General features: G+C 35.7%; 1 protein-coding gene across 10 annotated transcripts in view; it reads right to left on the reverse strand.

The window, feature by feature from the left end:
- RASSF8 (Ras association domain family member 8) overlaps nucleotides 1–22,923 on the reverse strand; it is a 124,122-nt gene that overhangs the window by 56,758 nt on the left and 44,441 nt on the right. For 8 of the 10 annotated variants that reach the window (XM_077774506.1, XM_077774507.1, XM_077774503.1 and 5 more), the window contains one exon: nucleotides 11,889–12,012. The exons of the other annotated variants lie outside the window; for them this stretch is intronic. The gene's annotated coding sequence lies outside the window, so the exon portion shown is untranslated. The remainder of the gene's footprint in view (nucleotides 1–11,888; nucleotides 12,013–22,923) is intronic. 10 annotated transcript variants of the gene reach the window in all.

Here is a 22,923-nt window from a genome sequence, read left to right on the forward strand (position 1 = left end):
AAAAAAAAAAAAAAAAAAGACATCCAAATTGGGAAGGGAGAAGGAAAATTATGTTTGCAGATGATATGATCTTCTATGTTGAAAATCCTAAAGAATCCACACATATACACATATGTATTGTTAGAACAAATGAATTCATAAAATTTCAGGACATAAAACTGCAACACAAAAATCAGTTGTATCTCTACATACTAATAAACTGTTTGAAAAAGAAATTAAGAAAATAAATTCATTTACAGTAGCATTAAAATGAATAAAATACTTAGGAATAAGCTAAACAAGGAAGTGAAAGACTTGTATATTGAGAACAACAAAACACTGATGAAAGAAATTAAAGAATATACAAACTAATGAAAAGAGAGCTCATATTCATGTACTGTCAAGCTTAGTATTGTTAAAATGTCTAAACTATCAAAAGCGATCCACAAATTCAATGCATTTTCTATCAACATCCTGACAGTTTTTATAAAAACAGAGGAAACAATCCTAAAATTCACGTGGAACCACAAATGACCACAGAGAGCAAAAAGAATCTTAAGAGAGAAGAACAGAGGCACCTGGGTGGCTTAGTCAGTTAAGCGTCCAACTTCAGCTCAGATCATGGTCTCAGGATTCATGAGTTTGAGCCCTGTGTTGGGCTCTGTGCTGGCAGGTCAGAGCCTGGAGCCTGCTTTCAGATTCTGTGTCTTCCTCTGTCTCTCTCTCTGCCCCTCCCCTGCTCACATTCTGTCTCTCAAGAATAAACATTAAAAAAGTAAAATAAAAGAAAAGAACAAAGTCAAACTATTAAAGACTTAAATTTAAGACCTAAAACTGTTAAAACTTCTAGAAGATAACTTAAGGACAAAGTCTGACATTAGGCTTGGCAATATATTCTTGGATAGGACATCAAAATTACAGGCAACAAAAGCAAATAGACACACATGAGCACATTAAACTAAAAATCTTCTGCATAATAAAGGAAAATGTCAAGAGGGTGAAAAACAACCTACAGAATAGGAGAAAATATTTGCAAACCTCATACAAAGGATTAATATCCAAAGCATATAAGAAACTTTCAGAACTCAGAAGAAAACAAAAAAACAAAAAGGCCAAAAAAAGCAAAGAAAAAAACAAAAACAAATAACCCAATTTAAATAAATGGACAAAAGACTTAAATAGATATTTTTCTAAAGATGATATATAAATGGCCAACTGATATATGAATAATGCTCAACATCACTGGTCAACGGGGAAACAAATATCAAAACTATAATGAGGTATCACCTCACGTCTGTTAGGATGGCCATTGCATAAAACAAACAACAGAAAATAAGTGCTAGTGAGTTTGGAGAAACACGAGCCCTTGTGCACTGTTGGTGGGTATACTATCGTAATTAAAACAGTATGGAGTTTCCTCCAAAAATGAAAAATAGAACTACCATATGATCCAGCAATCCCATTTTTTTAGTATTTACCCAAAATAACTAAACTCAGGATCCCAAAAAGACATCTGTACTTCCATGCCCATTGCAGCATTAGGCACAATAGACAATACTTGGAAACTTAAAATGTCTAGGAATGGATGAATGTATAAAGAAAATGTAGTATATACATGCAACTATTATACTGCCATAAAAAAGAAAAAAAAATTGTGTCATGCTACAATGTGGATCAACCTGGAAGACATTATGTTCATAAAGTCATCAGGGAATGCCAGTGTCATGTTAGCAAAACTCTGTTTCTTTTTCTTTTCTCTGGTAAGATATCTGCCCAGATCTCTGGCTCAACTAATTGCTGGATAATTGTTCTATTGTTTTAAACAATGCTTTGGGGCATAAGTTGTTTCACAGTCTGATCCAGTTAAATGTGGGCATTGGTAGTTTTTCTGGCTAGTCTTTGAGGTTTGTTCTGACCTCTTTGCTCTTTGCCTGGTTCTCTGTTGTGAACTAGATGGCCTATGGGTTAGCTGGTCTTATTTGCTTAAGAGATCTCCATTGTTTTTGGAGCATCATTAGGCTTGAGTTTCCCCATACTCTATTTCAAGTAAAATTAGTTCCTTTTGGGAGACCTTAGGTACTACTCTCTGTTCTTATGGACTACCTCTTCCCCTAGGCAAAATGATGGAGTCACTAGTCCAGGGGCTGAGTGGGGGCAGTAGCCTCTGGTCTTCTTGGGCTTGCCTCTCTCAGGGTGAAACTTGTTTTTCAAGCAAGGTAGAGTGAGGGCAATTGTGCCCCAGTATTCTCGGTCTGCTACATCTGGACTAAGTCTCCATTCTATCAGTAGGGACTGGGTGGAGGAAGGAAACCTATGACACTTTGGCTGCACTCACCAGGAATTTAGCCTTTATAACTTCAAGTTGGAGGGGCTGAGAAATGCTGGTAACCTGCCTTCCTCAGAAGGCATGGTATCCTTTCACTGGGAGATGAAAGAGAGAATACCTATCTTCTTAGCCATACCTGTTGAAAGTCCAGCTACTTTAACACTGAGCTGTTGGAAGGGGCATATGGTAGGAACTCGTCATTACCTAATTGCCTTACTGGCTGCCCCTATCAAGTACTAGCAGATTTTCCTGGATAAATATTTCTTCAGTTGGTGCAAACCTATAGAACAATATCCAGTGACTTTAATTTTTTAAAAATAGTTTCCACTAGTTATGCTTGTTTTGCTGTGGAGCAGATCACAGAGCTTCTGGAAATGGAGCCTCTCTTCAGTGTCTATACCTTAAGTGAAGGAAGAATGAAATAGCTTTTGAAGTAATCAGGTGAACAACTTTGATTTTAAAATTTTTATTGCAGTATGTTTTAAAAAGACAAAAAAAATAATATACATTGCACACTTTAAAAATATGCTAGGTGTTCTTTTGATTAAAAATAATACACATTTAGTCCTCTATAAGGTACATAGTTTGTTTTAGTATCTTCATTTTATTATTGTATTTATTAACGTGAACAGAGGCCCAAAAAGCTTCAGTGATTTGCCCAAGGTCACACAGTTAAGAAGTGGAAAAGCAGGGACTAAAGAAATATAAATTTGCTCTGCAGACTGTATTTTTTAATTTCACTTTTCTTTTCCTGTAAATAGATAGATACTTAAAATTTAGTTCATAATTTAAAATTTTAAATCTTACTTTTACTCAGCATTATATGGTAATCATATTTTTACCTTAAATATTCTTTGAAAATAGTTTCCAATGGCACCATAATTTTGCTCCACATTGCCAAAATTCCGTCACTTTCACAGCAGTGTATGAGTGTCTGTCTTATCTAGTGACCATCACTAAATACAGTATACTGTTTTAAAAAATAGCTATCAATCTCTAAAATATTTTCTCATATGGCTGATTTATCTTATATTTGTATTTTATTTTTATATTTGCTTCATTACTAAGTGTCTTAGTCAGTTTGGGCTGTTATAAGAAAATAGCACAGATTAGATAGTTTAAAAAACATTTATTTCTCCCAGTTCTGGAGTCTGGGAGGTCCAAGATCAAGTTGACAGCAGATCTGGTGTCTAATGAAGACCCACTTCCTGGTTTGTAGATAGCCACCTGATCTCTTATGAGTAAACAAATCCTATCACATAGGCTCCTGACTTCATCCCAACCTAATTATCTCCCAAAGGTTCCACCTCCAGAAATCATCATCACACTGGAGTTACTAATTAATTCAACATATGAATTTTAGGGAGAAACAAAGATTCAGTCCATGCAATTCAAAAGTGAATTAGTTTCCTGGAACTGCTATAATATATTACCACAAACTGCTTGATATAAAAGAACAAAAACTGTTCTCTCATAGTTCTGGGGGCCAGAAGTCCAAAACTCAGTTTTGATTTTGCACCAAAATCAAAGTATCAGTAGGGCCATGCATACATCACTGGTTCTAGTACAGAATCCTTTCTTTGCTTCTTCAAGCCTCTGGTGGCTCCAGGCATTCCTTGGCTTGTGAACACATCACTCCCATCTCTGCCTCCATGGTTCCACTGCTTCATCATCTTCAGTCTCAAAAACTCCCTCTGCTCTCTCTCAATATTACGGCATTAAGGCCCTCCCAGATAATCCAGGATAAAGGCTTAAAATACTTATTTCTTTTGTCATTTAAGGGAATATTCAGTCTTACCATGTAAGGTGACAAATGAGATTCTTATGTTCATTTTCTTCCCATTATGTCTTAGACAAATGCCATAAAGCTGAAAATTTTAAGCTTACAGCCCTGAAGCACTTTCAGAGATACAATTTTAAAAACATTATCAAACAATGGATATTTAGAAAATTAAATTCCCTCTTATAAGAGAATTCTCTAAAACATCAAAGTTAAAAATGTGGTATTAAAATAATCAGTAGATTTTTACTTCATCCAAACATTCCTTTAAAAGAACAATAACTGACTGCCTTTCTGCAAAATGATCTTTTCCTACATTCAGGAATGTTTTTACATTCAAAATATCTTATAAACTCAAATTAGAAATACACACACACATACAGTCTTCTACATAAGCCTATGAATGAAGAACATTTATATTATTTAGTCTACTCGAGGACATAAAAAGTTTGGATTTTGGTGCACCAAAGCTATTAATAAGAGTTATGAGTACAAAGTAATTAGACCACATTTTTCTTTAATATAGTATTTCATACTTCATGTGCTGACAGGTGCTGCACCCATTAGGGTAGGCATTTGGGAAAGTTATAATTTGCGACTTTTCAAGCGGTATTTGTAATTCTTTTAAAAATTTCTTCTGTATCAGTTTATTATACACCAAAAAGTCTTATTTTTAATAGCCATATTTTCTTTGAAAATATCAGTTTAGTATTCCTAAACTCACTCATAATTATTATTCACTGAAAGTGAGATAATTACCTTTTTAAAATAAGATAATGTTCATATGGTAGGTTTTTGNAAGATTATTTTAATTATATAATCTTATTATGTTTAATTGTGTAAATATATATTAAATTATATTAAGATTATTTTAAAAGAATAATGTGGTACACTGTAATCTGTAATCAATTTTGATAAACAGACATGTGGCTCATACTGGAGACATTTACCAATGGACCACCACAGTCCAGCCTTCCAGTCCCCTTTGTGCAGTCTACCCCCAAACCCTCTCCTACAAATGTTTCAAGGACAGCACACTAACCCTATGGCCAAACCAAGCCAGGTAGAAGACAATGGTCTCTGCTGCAATGTAGACAGCCTCAGGTTCCCCAGAGTTGAATTCAACTCTTGAGAAGGCTTATTGAGCAAATTTGGACATACCTACTTAAGTCACACATGAACTAGTTATTCTTCTATGTAACTGACAGCAAAGGGGCCACCATTAGTCATCAGGTCTGGGGCCAGATTGAATTTTCCAAATGCAGTGAAAGGCTCTTCTGATAGGTAGATCAATATCCTTGATTTAGCCCGTATCCATTCACTATCACTTCTCCTCTGAAAGTGGCATGGGCAGGGCAAACACAGGTTTACCTATAGATACTTTCTGCGAGTTCTCCCATGGGACCTACATAATTCCTGGTCAGTGATTTCAAGTTTCAAATAATTTTAAGTGTTTAGTTTCCATACATCACTAATATCCCCTAAGAAATTAAAATCATGTTCTCTGTTTCACTACTGATGCTGGGATCCACATTTGGTTTTATAAATTTTTCTTATTCTTTTTAAGTCTTTTTTAAATTTTTTTTTAGTAATTTCTACACCCCACGTGGGGCTCGAATTCCCGACCCTGATAATCACATGCTCCTTCAAATGATCCAGCCAGGTGCTCTCTTTTTTTGTTTTTGGTCTAGTTTTTGTTTTGTTTTGTTTTCTTAGCTCGCGAATTTTGTTTGTCAATGAGAAATAATAAAGCAGGGGCACCTGGGTAGCTCAGTCGGTTAAGCGTCTGACTTCGGCTCAGGTCATGATCTCACGGTTCGTGGGTTCGAGCCCCACATCGGGTTCTGTGCTGGCAGCTCGGAACCTGGAGCCTGTTTCAGATTCTGTCTCCCTCTCTCTCTGCCCCCTCCCCAGCTCATGTTCTGTCTCTCTCTGTCTCAAAAATAAACTATAAAAAATTAAAAAAAAAAAAGAAATAATAAAGCAGAATGTTATAAAATTTCAATCTAGTTATATAATGTCAAGAATTTTAAAATTAAAAAATGGATTTATTAAGCAAATAACAAGCTGCTAGAGCTATTTCAAAAATACTTTTAATCAAGAATAAATTCTTCCCAGGTGGCTGCCAATCCCTTAACATTTATATGGATGTTTATAGTCTAATGGATATGGGTCAGAATCATGATGAAATGAAGCAATGTTTTAAAAATAATAAAAATTAGCTTTTATAGTGACAAATTCTTAAGGATTCATCCTCAAGAAAGCAGATATGCACTAATTACAGAGTATTAGTACCTTTCATTAGAAGTTAAACTGATATGCCTAACAACGCACATGCCTCTTACATTTTAGTAGAAATGAAATCAGGCTATCTCACAGACATGGGAAAGGGAAAATGTTTTTTGTCATGATCTTGCAGGTTGTGTTGGGTTATTAAATTATTGTTCCTCATCTCTAAATTCATCCCTTTAGCCCACCCTGAAAATGGATCTGGGTTTTCTTGGACAACTGCACCATGTGGAATTCTGTCAAGAGAGGGCACTGGAGAGACACACTAGAGAGGGCAAGAGGAAAGGGTTTTGTTCTCTGGTAGCTCCCTCAGTGCCCAGATCCTGCAAGTGTAGAGAGGTCAGCAGAACCAGCAGCTTTCCCAGCAAAGGCTTTTTGTGATTTTATAGTGGAGTGCCTGTGGTAAGATGCATCCTCAGCAAGTTCCAGGGGGTAGATTCTGGGTAAGTTCTATCAACAAGGCACCACAATGACTTCTCTGCAGGGAGCCACAGCCCAGCCAGGGCCTCTGCAGCAAATGCGGAAATCTCTGTCTCATGCAGCCTTTTCTCTGGATACTCAATCTCAGTTTTAGGGTAGTGGCTGTTAAGATCATGTTATATCTGCTATTCCTATATTCCACAGAGTTCTCTTTACCTCTTATCAATCTCTCACTTCATATTCCCTGCCATATTTATAGTCTTCTTTATTAAACTTCTCTGTTCAAATGATCATATCATTCCGCTCTCTCTTGATTGGACCCAGATTTGTTCAGCAATAGAAAGCATTGTTTTCTAATTCTTCTTTGTGTACCTTAGAATAAATACACTTACTAATAATGAACAATTCTGATATAATAAAGACAAAAACAATCAGAAAAAAGCTTTTCTGTAAATATATTTTACTTACCTAACCTTATATGGAATTTCATTCCCATATGAAAAACCAGAGAGAAACAAGAATGTCCTCATTTAATATTATTTATCTACAGGGGAAAAGTTTCAGTTGAAAATACTAAAACTGTAAAGCCAAACCTTTCAGAAAAAAAAAGAAAACTTGCCTGGTTTGTACACAGCAGAGAAATAAAGAATCAAGTTAATTTTACAAATCACTAGAAATGAAAAGAGAAAGGAAATGTCTCAACTAATGAATGAATTTCAGATAACATTTTCATTATCTATCCTATCTTGTTAATGTAAGTAAAAACATACGAATGAACATTTATGTACTAGGACAAATACAAATCAGATAGCATGAAGAAAAAGGGGAAGAAGAAAATATTTTCCTACCTTTTAAATGGGCTGACATAGGCAACTGCCAGCAAACAACTTTATAAGCAACTTAAATTCTGAAAATTATCAATTTTTATATTTTATAACTACCTAAAACAACTTTCTCATTCAATTAAAAACTGTACAGAACTTTAAAATTTATAAAGCTCCTTTTCAACGGTCCTTATAGATAGATAAGACATATATATAGATAATAACAATATCAATAAGAAAGATCCCTCCTATAATGAACTATCAATAATAGAAATTAAGAAAACAATCTCATTTATAACTGTGTCAAAAGGAATAAAATACCTAAGAATAAATTTAACCAAGGAGGTAGAATATCTGTATACTGAAAACTATAAGACACTGATTTAAAAAAATGAAAGACACAAATAGATGGAAAGATATTCTATGTTCATGAATTGGAAGAATATTGTTTAAACAACCATACCACCCAAAATGATCTACTAATTCAATGCAATCCCTATCAAAATTTCAATGGCATTTTTCACAGAAATAGAACAAACAATCCTAAAACTTGTCTGAAATCAAAAAAGACCTCAAATAGAGCAATCTTGAGAAAGAAGAACAAAGCTGAAGACGTGCTCCTGATTTCAAACTATATTACAAAGCTACAGTAATCAGAACAGTATAGTACTGGAATAAAAACAGACATATGGATCAATGGAAAAGGACAGAGAGCCCAGAACAGAACCAATGCATATGTGGTCAATTAATTTATAACAAAGGAGACAAGAATATATAATGGGGAAAGGATAGTCTCTTCCATAAATGGTGTTGGGAAAACAGCCACATGCAAAAGAATATTTTATACTGTAACAATGACAAAAAAAACAAAACAAAACCCAAAACCTCAAAATGGATTAAAAAATAACTCTAAATATTTTATACTATACAAAACAAACCTTCAAAATGGATTAAAAACTTGAATGGAAGACCTGAAGCCATAAAACTCCTGAAAGAAAATATGACATTGCTCTTACAGATTAATTTTTTGGATCTGACTCCAGAAACAAAGGTAACGAAAACAAAAATTAACAAGTGGGACTAGCTCAAACTAAAAAGCTTCTGCAAAGCAAAGGAAACCATGAACAAAATGAAAAGGCAACCTACTGCATAAGAGAAAACATCTGTAAATCATGTATCTAATAAAGGATTGACATCCAAAATATATAAAGAACTCATAAAACTCAATAGCAAAAATACAATCAGATTAAAAAGGTGGCAGATGATCTGAACAGGCATTTTTCCAAACAAGACATACATATATCCAACAAGTACATGAAAAGATGCTCAACATCATCAATCATCAGGTAAATGAAAATGAAAACCACAATGGGGGCATCTGGGTGCTTTACTAGGTTAGGCATCCAATTCTTGATTTCGGATCAGGTCCAGATCTCACAGTTCATGGGGTCAAGCTCCACATCAGGCTCTATCCTGACAGTGAGGAACCTGCTTGGGATTCTCTCTCTTCCTCTCCCCTACTTGCTCCTTCTCTCTTTCAAAATAAATTTAAAAATTAAAAAAAAAAAAACCCCACAATGAGCTATCACCTCACTCATGTTAGAATGGCTATTATCAAAAAGTCAAGAAATAACAAGTGTTAGCAAGGATGTGGAGAAAGGTAACCCCTGTGCATTGTTGGTAGGAATGTAAATTGGTGCAACCACTATGGAAAACAGTGTAAGTGTTCCTCAAAAAAATTAAAAAATGGAATTACCATATGGTTCAGTAATACTATTTCTGGGTATTTATCCAAAGAAAACAAAAACACTAACTAAAAAAGATACATGCACTGCATGTTCACTGCAGTATTATTTATAATAACCAAGATATGGAAACAACCTAAGTTCTATCCATCAATGGAAGAATGAATAAAGAAAATGTCACACACACACACACACACACACACATACACACACAATGTGATATATAAATAGAATATGATTCAGCCATAAAAAGGAATGAAATGTGGGTTGCCTGGGTGGCTAAGCATTGGTTATGCGTCCAACTTTGGCTCATGTCATCTCACTGCTTGTTGACTTTGAGCCCAGCATTAGACTCTGTGCTGACAGCTTGGAGCCTGGAGCCTGCTTCAGATTCTGTCTCCATCTCTCTGCCTCTACCCTGCTGGGGCTCTCTCTCTCTCAAATATAAAATAAAACATAAAATAATGAAATGCTATTTGCAACAACATGGATGGATTTGAGGGCATTATGCTAAGTGAAGTAAGTTAGAGAAAGACAAATACTGTATGATTTCACTTATCAGAGGAATTTAAAACAATAAGAAAAAATCAAGCTCACAGATACTGATAAAAGATGGGTAGCTGTAGCTGCCAGCGGCAGGAGGTAGTGTGTGGGGTGGGTGAAATGTACTAAAGGGCTCAAAAAATACACATTTTTGGTTATAAAATAAGTCATGGGGATATAAGGTACACCATAGTGACTACAGTTAATAGTATTACACTGCATATTTGAAAGCAGCTAAGACAATAGTCTTAAAAGTTTCTCTCTATAATAAAAAAAATTGTTTTAACTGTGTTATGGGAACAGATGTTAACCAAACTTATTGTGGTAATTGTTTCACAATATATACAAATATAGAATCGTTATGTTGTACACCTGAAACTAATATGTTGTATATCAATTATGCCTCAATGAAATATTAAAACATAAAAAACTTCCTTCTTCTCTAGAAAATTGTTATTTTCTAGAATAAACAGCAATAATATGTAGATTAATTAAGGTAACATTACAAGATAAATTCATGGCTATGCGAGCTATGGTCCAAAATTATTGGGAGATCTTAAAATCTTAGGGAGAAACAAATCCTTACTCCAAAGGAACATTATACATGAACCAAAGAAAAAGCACCAGTTAGACTTTAAAACCAGGGAGGGTCATTAGATAACCCATAACCAAAATCTCTAACCAACCAACCAATCATGCAAACAAACAAATAAAAACCCCGTAAGCAACCCTTAATAACTTCCAGATTTTTAAGTTTAAAACAAATGAAAATGAATGAATGTCCCATGTGTTTCAAGGGAAAACAGGCCCTTCCTGCCTCTAGTTAAACAAACTCTTTAGTTGAAGGTTCTGGCTCTTCAATTTTGGAGAATATGACTGCTTGGCAGGCAAAATACAGGATGAAAATAAAGATAATAGTAATTTGGTAACAAATTATAAACTTCCAACTAGCCACCAGCACTTCAAAGTAACCATTAGTCAGAGTTAGTGGGGTCTGTGGTCACAGTGTTATAGAGAAGTACTGTCTTCTGTCTTTAAAGTATGAACAACTAGGGCCTTATCAATAAAGAAAAAACAGAAACATGTTATTGAGAACAAGGAGAGTTACTAAAGAAACACTATTGAGTTACTTCTCTTAATTTCATTTATTTTGCAAAAGCACATTCAAGTCAGCATTTCTTACAACACAACAATAGACTGTCCAGTCTCTTCAGTATTATCTATTTTCTTCTCGTAACATTACTATAACAATAAGTAAGGAAAATTTTCATTTCTTTGTAAATGGATATAAGTAACTTAAATATAAGGTTACTTAACTTTAAAGATACACACAAAAGAGAAATAACTTTCCATGGTCTGACATATTAATTTGGATTAAATTACACCTCAGTCTCTTTGCTGATGAAATAGCCTATCTAGAGAAAAATATTTTGATATCAATTATTTTCTATTTTTCAGTTTTGTGTCAGATTTCAGAAGAGAAAAATGAAGAGCACATTTTCTAGAAATGTGAACAGTAAGGAGCAAACAGGAATGATAATTTATTATAGCAGGTAGTACTGGTCTTTGGCTTAAAACGCCAACCCTGAATCCTGTGCTAAGATGTTCTTCAACAATACTGCAGGGAGGGGGAGCCCCTTATATCATGGGGTCAAAAGACACACTGGAATGTCTATTTGATCATATGTGAAATTTTTTTAAAATACTATCTTGAGTTGAAGTAGTAGTAAGGTCTGAAAGAAAAAAGGGCTATAAATAAGTAAATAAATAAGAAATTTAAGTAAATAAAGCTGTACTCCTAACAAATTTTTACTTCCACAACTGCAGCCATAACAGAGTTTCAAATTCAGTTTCTGATTATATACAAAGTCTAATTTCATTATAACAAACTCTATGACCACTGTCAAAATTTGTTTTTTATTTCAAATATCCATTCCAAAAATTTTTCAAATAAATATTATAAATCAGTAAAATCAACTTGCCTTAAAATTTTTTGACAGGGAGATGACTTTTATATGCTATTTAAAATGGGATTTATCCTGAATTCAATTCAACTTTCCACACCAATGAAGACTTCCACAGAAAAATATTGCATGTTTGTTCTTCCTATAAAACAAAGCAATAGTTTACTTTATTTATTATTTCCCAAAAGCAAATTGGCCCAATTTCATCACATCACTGAACTTTAGAGAAAGCTAATAAAAGACACATTTAGAGTCAAAGATAGCATGTATATTTTATCTTGCCTATTAAAAGTCTGATTGTCTGACTACAGAAGCCAAGAATGTAATCATTGCTAGAAAGGATTATCAGCTCAGCATGAACACATACCACGTGTAGTTAATCATGTCTGCCATGGGCACAGGTACATGACATATTTCATAATCCTTCATATGGAAATTGCTGGTTAAGAACATATTTTAGTGGTCAGGCAGCCCTGAATTCAAATCCTAACCCTACCACTTATTAGCTATATGACTTTAGACAAATTACTAGTTTCCTTGGCCCTACAGTGGAAATAATAATCCTTAAATTTGTCAGAGCTAAATAACAATGAATATGAAAACTTAAATACAACCTGGCGTCCAGTAATTACTTAACAAAAATAGCTATTGGTATTATTATAGGAGTTGGGGTCTTTCAGAACTCATTAGTGACAGATCACTGAACATGATCTTGAAACAGGCAGTTCTCTGCCCAAACTTGCCTGTTACAGTGAGGGAGCTTTCACTCAGCGAGCCACTGGACATAGGGCGCCAGCCAGCTGTGGCTGCATCTATCTGCAGCACTCGCAGCTTAGGCAGGGTACACGAACACAACCCCATGAAACAACAAAGGTCCACACTCTCCTATTCTTTAAACCAACGCTATAGGTCTGAGGTTGGTCCTGGCAATACAGAAAAGTGCCATTTACTCAGAATGAGGTTTAGAAAAATAAAGGTTACAAAAATAGAACCACTTTATTCTTCTTGGGACCACTCACCTACCTACCAAGTATAGGATAAGAACTGGTAATTACACTCTTCTAAGAATTTCAGAAAGACTCTTAATCTAGCCTACTCAATACTAGCCACACTGAAAGAAAAAAGACTTCTACCAACATGAAATCTACTTTAATGACAAATTATACATATAATGAAAAAAATACCTTTAAAAATTTAAAGCTAGTTAGAAAATGCATATGCAGGAAGAATGCATAACCAGGAAGAATGAACAATATATCTAAAAAGAAACTGGGGCCTTTTATTTCATAAAAAGTAAAGTTTTCAACAATTAAATATAGTGTCAACTCTTAAGGTATTTGAAATTCTAATTCTATGATTATGATTTCTAATGAACAGTCTCAGCTACTATTCTGGTCCTATTATATGATTCTACTGAGCCCGAATGATTCTAATCAGAAAGCAATAAAATGGGAAGATCCAGGTTTTAAGGAGTCAGCAGACCTGGGTTCACTGTGTATTCTGGCTGTCTAATACTGAACTCCCTTAAACTCATGCAGGCTCTTTTTTTTCTTTAGGTGTAGAATACTGATAAGATTATTTTCCTCATTAGTTTGCTGTGAGCATCACCCTAAATTAACCTATTTAAAAGTGTTTTTATGAACACCAAAGTGCTGTCCCAGCAGGTGGTTATCAGTAGAGAAGCCATATTTTTCCATGCATTTATAAAACAGACTTGGATTACTGGAAACGAGAGAAGCTGGGAGGGAAGTCCTGTGGGCATACTACATGAAGAGAATTCTGCCCTCTTTACTGAGCAGAACTGCCCATACCACTGATTATGAGCCTGTATCAACAAAGAACCCTGGGGATAACATGCTGCTGCCTACATGGAAATCTTATTACTTTTTTCTTTCTAATTTTGGGAGATACACCTTCCTGTATTTTGATTCTATAAATTTGGGTGGACAGACAAAACACAAAGATGGAACCAATCGTACCACTCTTAAAATTCACATGGAAGGAAACATCATAGACACAGAATACCCAATAAATAACAAAACTGGATACTAATCAAAGTACCCACAAATTTTTAAAAAGCTCAATGCACTTACATGATTAGCAAAAATGTAAATACATAAACACAGTGTCAGAGTGTATCAAGAGTGATACATTGACATGAGGTCAATGGGAAGATGACTTCTATTCCTGCATCTTCAGAAACACAGGAAGCTGTTTACAGCCACTTGAAAAAAAGTCTTATCTACAATTCATGCAAACAACATTCAAGTATTCATTGCCATCTACAGTGCTATTTGGGGAAGAAGTAGAGATCTGGTGTTCTCACTTTTTAAATATTAAATGTCTGACAGCTTTTGTTAAAATCATTTGTATTATTTATTAAGTTCTTACCATACGCCAGGAACATTTCTAAGTGCTATGGATTTATCAATTTATTTAGTTCTCATAATAATCTTAAAAGGTAGGCACTATTATTATCACTGCTTTTTATAAGAGGAAACCATGGCACAGAGAAGTTACAAAACTTGCCCAAGATCACACACCTCATTAGGAGTAAGGCCAGGATCTGAATGCAGGCAGTATGCAACCAGAACTCAAACCATGAATTAATATACCCTACCATCTAATAAAAGAAATAATTAAACAGAATATATTATACTTAATGGTTTCAAAAAAGCATTTACTAAAGGTCTATTTGCCACACATATGATAACAAAAGCTTTAGAGACACTAGATTTAAATTGAAGTTCATGAGTTAGTCTCCATTTATCAGTTAATTATGTCCTCAGATTTACTTGATTCAGCTGTCTGTATGACTGGACATGAAGACGAGACAAGGACCTAGTAGAGTAACTATGACTAACAAAAATAATATTGCTCATGAAAAAGAGAAAAGCCTTTCTGGGAAATACTTGGCTAATATTTTGGAAAATAAGTTCTGGGGAAAATCTCAAAGGACCTTTTAATTATGTAACACTGAATAAAGTCAAATGTCTACTATTTTCAGTGAGGACGTCTTTCTTATGGGCACGTGACTGTCAGCTCTCAGATATGGAAATAACAAAAGCTAAAGCAGTCTCAGGCCTCATCTCAAAAGAAACTGCAATAAAAACTTCTGATAGCATTGCTCCCAGATTCATTCATATGTGGCTGCAACGTATAAAGGTATAACTTTTGTAATGAAATATCTCAAGATCTAAAAAAATAGGATCATTAATCAGTTAACTTTTATTTCATTCATAATTAGTCATGGACTTCTTGCCATTCCAGTTTTCCCCGTGACCACTTTAAAATGAAGAAAACTTTCTCACTCATAAATTCAATTGGGTTTTCCCCAAGTCTCATAATCAGCAACTTCCCATATCTCTAACCACCTCCATCCTTTCTCTTCAAGGTGTGTCTGCTGGCTGCCCCTCTGGACACTTCCTCTTGATGGAAGTTCCTCAGAGCTGTCTATGCACATCTCTCCCCACCATTCTTTCAGTTGACTCTCATTTTGTACATGAGCACATCTGTACCATCTCTACACATTTGTCTTAAATGTTCCTCGTATGAGAATCTGTCAACTCATATAGTATGGTCAAGGTGGTCCGTGATTCTCTATTACACCTTTACCACTATGACTTCCTCAGAGGGACAAGCACAAGATCACATGACACAAAGCCTTGAGAATTTCTGGGTTCTGCAGATGTTGCTGTAAGGATTTTTTCAGTTTCTGAGATACAAAGATGGATAATTCCTCTGATGACCTCAGAAGATCTTTCTCAGATCTGCACTGGGCAGAACAAGAAAGTCAATTCTTAGGACTAACAAGGTAAGTGATAACCTCCTATCACCTTGGATTCCAAAGATGGAAGGACAAGATCGTATCAGGGCCCTTAACACTCTTCAAAATGACAAATGTACTAAGCTAGAGTGCAACGGTTGCTGTTCTAGTCTGCACGAACAGAACTGTTCTGATCAGTCTCCCTTGCATCCTCCAGTTCCTTTTCTACAGCCTTTCTGGAATCTAAAAGTCCTTCAAGTTGCTGGCCCAAAGCCCCCAAACAATCCTTCTCTACTCAGTCTCATCACAAACCTCTTCTGCAGAAAAGAAACATTTCTTCTTTACTAAGTGTTCCTCATGTTTGTTAGTTGGCAAAGTCGACCAGACACGGAGGAGAGAGAGGAGTATCAGACTAACTACAGTATATCAATTTCCATTTGGTAATATAAGAAGAGATAATTAGGGAAAGAGCTTTTTCCTATTATTCCTTAAATGAACCATAGTGCCCATTCTCAGGACCAGGGGAATTAGGGGGTGTGTAGCAAGCAAAGTGTCTAGGGTGCAAAATGTAAGGAGGCATCATTCTCAAGTGCCAACATTATACTTGCATGACTCTAAAAGTGCCTCCTCATATTTTGTGGCCTCATAGGTGACTCACTTTCCTTACTCTAAAAGCCCTGTTACATTTTACCCACAAGTCAAAATGCTTAAGGTGGGCCCAGTGACAAGAAGGAAAACCTTTAGCTGCTCTCAGGTAGCTGCTTTTGGAGAAGGAATTGGTTCTGCCTTCCCTTCTAATTTCCGACTAATTTCTAATTTAGTGTCTGGTTAAAGCCTAAACCTTTGTCTGGTGCCTGATCAATTTTCCTGAACAAAACAATGAAGAAACACCGGAGAGTGAGAAGGTGATCCCAGGGCCTCAAAATCTATTACGTATTAATTAGCTATTCCAGGGCTATGTCATGCCAGATGCCTGGACACCTAGTGGTGCACCCATAGGCATCCCATGGTCAAGGAGGACGTCAGCCCCCTTATATCAGTTCCAGCATCATCACTATGTAGTGATACATCCAGCATACATCATATATGTAGCTACATTACCCATCTTAAAACAAAAACAAAAACCAACAATTTTCTTCTGATCCCACTCCCCCTACCAGCTATCCTCCATTTCCTTTCTTTTTTTTAATGTTTTATTTATTTCTGAGAGAGAGAGAGAAAGAGGCAGCATGAGCAGGGGAGGGTCAGAGAGAGAGGGCCACAGATTTCTTACTCCCTTTTCATATTCTCACCTTCCATTCCCCATTGAGCTCATTACTGTCAGGCTTAAAACTCCCACTGCTCCACTAAAACCACAGTCACCCATCGTTTTTAGCACACTGCTAAATCTAAGAGTCAATTTATCACTCCCTTGTCCTTACACACTTTCTTCATTTGGCTTCCAGAACATCCACACTCTTTTGCTTTTCTCCTCCAATCTTGTTGGTGTTCCTTCTCAATCTCTTCTCTATGCTTTTGTTTGAGAATCCCAAATCTCAATCATGGGTCTTTTCCATTTATATTCACTCCCTTGATGATTTCACTCAACTTTATCTTAACTTGAAATACCATATACTTGACAATGCCCATAAAATTTCGAACTCAGACCCTCTCTGAACTTCAGTCTCACATTCAAATGCCTACTTTGTGTTGCCACTGAGTGGTAGATATCTTAAACTCAACTAGCCTTAAAAGAATTCTTAATCTTACCCCCCCATCCAATCTGTTGCACCCATGTTCATCTCAATTCAAAGCAACTAGAATGCATCCATTTGGTTGCGTAAGCACAAATGCCAACAGTTATCCTTGATAACTCTATCTCACAACCCATTATTTAATCTGTCGGGAAATCCTGTTGGCTCTATCTGTGTCTATGCTACCATAATTGCTCACCTGAATAACTGCAAAAGCCTCCTAATGAGTCTCCCTGCTTCTACACTTGTGCTCCCTCTACCCCAAACAGGCTATTCTCAACAAAGCAGCCAGAAATAAAATAAGAATAATTTATAGCAGAGATAAATGAACTTAAATATGTAAATGACAAGACTTAATTAAGTAGCTAGATGCTCACACCTTTACAGGCCTACTTTGCTTTGCTTTATTGCATTTTGCATTTACTGTGTTTTTTACAAATTGGAGGCTTGTGGCAACCTTACAACAAGCAAGTCTTTTCCCACCATTTTTTTTCAACAGCACTTGCTTACTTGTGTCTCTCATATTTTGGTAATTCTCACAATATTTCCAACATTTTTATTATTACTTTATTTGTTATGGTGATCTGTGATAAGTGCATCATCATCACTGAAAGCTCTGATGATGGTATTTTTTCAAAGAAATACTTTTAATTAAGGTATGTATAAATTTTTTAAAGACATAATGCTATTACACACTATTAGACTACAGTGTAAATACAACTTTTAAACGTACTGGGAAACCAGAAAATTCATTTGACTCACTTTATTGTCATGTTTGCTTTACTGCAGTGGTCTGGAACCGAACCTGCAATATCACTGAGGTATGCTTATACCTTAAATCCAACAGTTGTAAGCGTAGGTATGCAAGTCAGGTATGTTGACAGGAAACTCAAATACTACAAACGGGACTGTTGTCTATAACATGGTAATTAAGCTGGAGAACAACTGTTTCAACTTCTGAATTAAATATGATTTTCCCTGAATTTCCATAATAGTTGCATTCCTGGAAAATTCATTATATATTAAGACAATACAAAAATGTTTTGTTTATACATGTAAAAAGTTATGCTCAGTTGTGGTTTTTCAATAGGAAAGCAGAGGGGGGCCATTATAATATCAATATGTGGAACTGTCCTGTGCACTACAGGATGCTTGGCATCTCTATTATCCATGGACTAAAGGCCAGTAGTATTCTTTCAATCACTGTGATAACCAACAATGCTCTGACAAATTTCCTAAACACCCCGATAGTGGGACTACTCTTGCTTAGAAACACTATTCTAAAAATACAGTCTCTGCTTCTGATCCTATAGAATCTCTTGACTCTGTAATCTGACCAAAAGAAGCGTGAATGGGGTGTCTGGGGGGCTTAGTCGGCTAAGCGTCTGACTCTTGATTTCTGTTCAGGTCATGATCTCACAATTCATGGGATCGAGCTCCGCGTCGGACAGTGTGCAGTGCACTGTCCGTGCAGAGCCTGCTTGAAATTCTCTCCCTTCCTCTCTCTCGGCCCCTCCTCAACTCAAACTCATTCTCTCTCTCAAAATAAATAAATAAACTAAAAAAAAGCAAGCATGAACATATTGAAAAGCACAAAGTGTCATCCATCTTGAGTGTGGAAATTAAATTTATTCAGGAATATTCTGGCATATCCATTGGTTCTCAGCCCAGACAGTCCCCCTGTCCTAACATGCTGGTGAGCTTGGCTTTCTTGTGAGATGGGATGGGATGATGACAGCCAACAGCCATGCATAAATACCTAATTTGAAACCTAGGGAATGCTGTTATGTAAATCCACTTTGCAGTAGGAAAACAGATAGGGGAAGTACCAGTGTACAAAGAATGTGAACTGACCAGGAATCAAAAGAGGTGGGTCGTAAGAGATATAGCCACCTATTTACCACATCTACTGGTTAGGCACTGCAACCACAAAGATGACTAGAAGAGTTTCCGCCCTAGAGATGTCTGAAGGGAGCAAATCAGTCTTCAACTGGGTCTTAGTTTCTTCCAGCTCAAATCTAAATATTCAAAGTACTTTCCAAGTAAAAAATAAAGATTTTATGCATATGCTGTAGTGTAGCAAAGGGAAAATACAAAATGAAGCATGCAAAATGGTACTAGAGTTGAGGCAGTCACCCATATGACATTATTTTTCACATAAGGATATAAACATTACTACATGAAATTACGATTTTGTTAACAGTAAAAGTCATTATATTTCTACTTCTTGATATAATAAAAACATGGAGAGTACACATTCAAAACAGTCTCAGGAGCAAAATGGAATAGAAATGGCAGTTAATATCAGCATGTTTTTTCTGAAGGCATTATTTGCTGTACAAAAAAACAGCATTTTTAATCATTTCATCCTTCACACAGTTCACGTTTTGACAAGGCAAAATCTGCAAAGAATTTGCACACTAAAATTGTCTGGTGGCTACAGAGCAGCTTCACAGAAGAAAATGTTAACAAAATGAATGGAATGTTAAGCTAACTGGCTGGAAACAGTGTAGATTTTAATATTATCTATTTATATCTAATTTTTTTAAGTGAGAAAATTTTAACGTAGCAATAACCTTTTGAAGAATGAGGATATGTTAAATATTTAATTTCTTGAGATTATAGAAAAACCATCAAGAATACAGAAAGTAATTTTTCTCCTTACAGAGATAGCTAAAGTTTAGATTGTTCTAAGTTATTAACACTTCTACTTCTTTTCCAACTAGAACTTTATCTGCTTATAATATTCATCCTTTCAATTATAATAAAGCCCAGAGCCCTAGAAAAGGTAGTTTCTATCACTTAGAATAAGAATTCCATTTTCTAAAATTAGTCCTCTCCTTTTCATCCACATTCACAGTCACACCTAGCTATACTTGTTAATCCCCAAACATATCACGTTCCTCATATGCCTTTCTAGGCTTTGCATATGGTATTTCCCAGGCCATTTTCAAAGGCTTTCTCCCAATTCCCTAAAGACCTACTTACCTTTAAACACTTAACTTTAATGGTCTCCACAAACAGCCTTTCTAAACCTTTGCACAAAGTACTTCCCCATGTGTCCCCATCACATCTTCTTCATTCCACGAAGGCGTAATTTATGACAGGACTAAAATCATTTACCACCTGTCTGTCCTCCACAGACTCTCTGTAAGCCTAAAGCCTGGGCAATAGCATCAGGTCTGAATACAGATTCACTAATGAAGACAACAACTATGGAAAATAATGGTGAAAATGCTGTGATCATTTTGCAAAAGGCCCAAACCTTGAGGTCTATTACTTCTTCCAGTTTTGTATTATTAAAATTTATTTGTAAATGATAAGAAAATCAAATTTGTTATGTATAGTACCAATTATTCTATTAATTTTCAAAGTTCAGGTAGATTTTTTTTCCCCCGAGGAAGAAAAACATCTCTGTAACTGATGTGCAAAATAAGTGCCTTTGATTCTCACGGTCTATTAAATGCAAATAAACATTCATACTTGAAATATTTAAGACAAAAGAAATCCCCCTATTTAGATTATGATTCATCCAAAAAATAGGAAAGCACAAAAGGAGAAAAGCATACCACAGGAGAATTTATAGTGAAAGTGGGTGTGGTTCCTGAACACTACAATTCATGCTTTCAATGTCAAAAAGTGCTTAATTGAAGCAATATAGACCAACTCCCCTTGCAAAGTGAGAAACCACGAGTACACTTGGTTATGACTACCACCTACAATGTCCAGTCAAATGAACATTAAAGATACATTAAGGTAAGTACCTAACAACACAACTATATACAAAACTTACCCATCAGCACAAGTAAGGTAATTTGCAGAGAGAGACAAGGGAATTAACAGGTGTCCAATTTCTACATATATACCATGTTTTATGAGACTACGACTTCATTTAATCTTTCTAGTCACCTTGTGAGCTAGTTATTGTTAATCTCAGTTTAATGAGTAAGAAACTAAAGCTCAAAAAGATGAATGTGACCTCACTTGTCCTATACCCTGTCTCATTCAATGACAATGACCTGTGTTCTCTAAGCATGCACCACAAATGAGGCATGCCGAGTGACCACGCATCCTGGCTTATGGTTTACATGGTTATCCCAGCATAATTAACAATAGTGCCACGTTTCATGCTCCAAAATGTCTGGTTTCAACAATTACATAGCTTCCGTAAGTACAGACGAGTCAAAGTCTGCTTATATAAAAATATATCTAGCCTAAGTCTGAAACAAGATCAAAGCACTTGGGGAAAACGGTACTCTTTTAATAAAAATGGTGATAATTATCACACACTGAATTCTGTATATGCTGAGATCTTTACACACACAGTTAACCCTTGAACAACATAAGTTTGAACTGTATGGGTCCACTTTTATGTGTATTTTTTCCCAATAAATACAGTATAGGACTATAAATGCATTTTCTCTTCCTTAGGATTTTCTTAACATTTTCTTTAGCTTACTTTATTGTACGAATATAGCAACATAATATATAAAACACACTTATGTTATCTATAAGGCTTCCAGTAGTTTTGGGGGAGTCAGAAGTTATATGCAGATTTTCAGCTGCATGGAGGCTGGCATCCCTAAACACACTGCATTAAGGATCAACTGCATAATTTAATCTTACCTAATATCTGAGTAAGAAAACTGGAGTTTAGAGACTAATCAGTCAAGGTCACACAATTCATAATGGGATAAGCTGACCTGTACCCAGACTGATGAGTCCAGATGATACGTGGCAGTTTGTGATAGCTTCTTGAGACATTCTAAGAAGGGATGAGGTTGAAGCCAGAGTCTAGGAAGACCATTATGGTTGCTCTCCCCATAACGTGAGTCTCTTTCCTCGAGGTCCCAGATCTTTGGTAGGTTCTACTAAGTGGTGTGTGTGTGTGTGTGTGTGTGTGTGTCTGTGTGTGTGTTGTGTTCTCAGAGAATCCATTAAAAGAGAAAGGTTTAACCCTGGGCAAAATTAAGACTGTCCATAGAGTCAAGTCAGACAGATGAGGGGATGCTCACTGGAGACATGAAGACTCTAGACTTATCAAGATCATGGGGACATGATCTTTCATAAGATTTGAAACTAGAGATTTAAGACAAGTTTCCCTAAATTTTTAGGGACCCAAGTATACCTTGGCTGAAATGTGAGAAAAAGGAAGAGGGAAAGAGAGAGAGGGTTCAAGTTCAAGAGTTCAAGAATTGCTGTAACATGGTATTGCTTAGCAATAAAAACTAAAAATTATGCTTTTCCCATCTGGTATGAACCTGCTTAACTTGGTGAGACTATATATTTCTTGAGAGCAGAAAATATGGACTCTATCCTATTCTACTTTTATAATTTTCATGAGGTCTACTTTAGATAAAAGAAATGCCTTTGTAAAATTAGAAGAAATGTTATGGAGGATGCCTGGGTGGTAGTTGGTAAAGCATCAGACACCTGATTTCAGTTCAGGTCATGATCTCATGGTTCCAAGAAATCAACCTCTAAAGAATCTCAGGTAATACACACACACACACACACACACACACACACACACACACACACACACGTGTCATTA

Source organism: Crocuta crocuta, unplaced genomic scaffold (genome assembly GCF_008692635.1).
Source record: "Crocuta crocuta isolate KB4526 unplaced genomic scaffold, BGI_CrCroc_1.0 scaffold176, whole genome shotgun sequence".
NCBI lineage: Eukaryota > Metazoa > Chordata > Mammalia > Carnivora > Hyaenidae > Crocuta > Crocuta crocuta.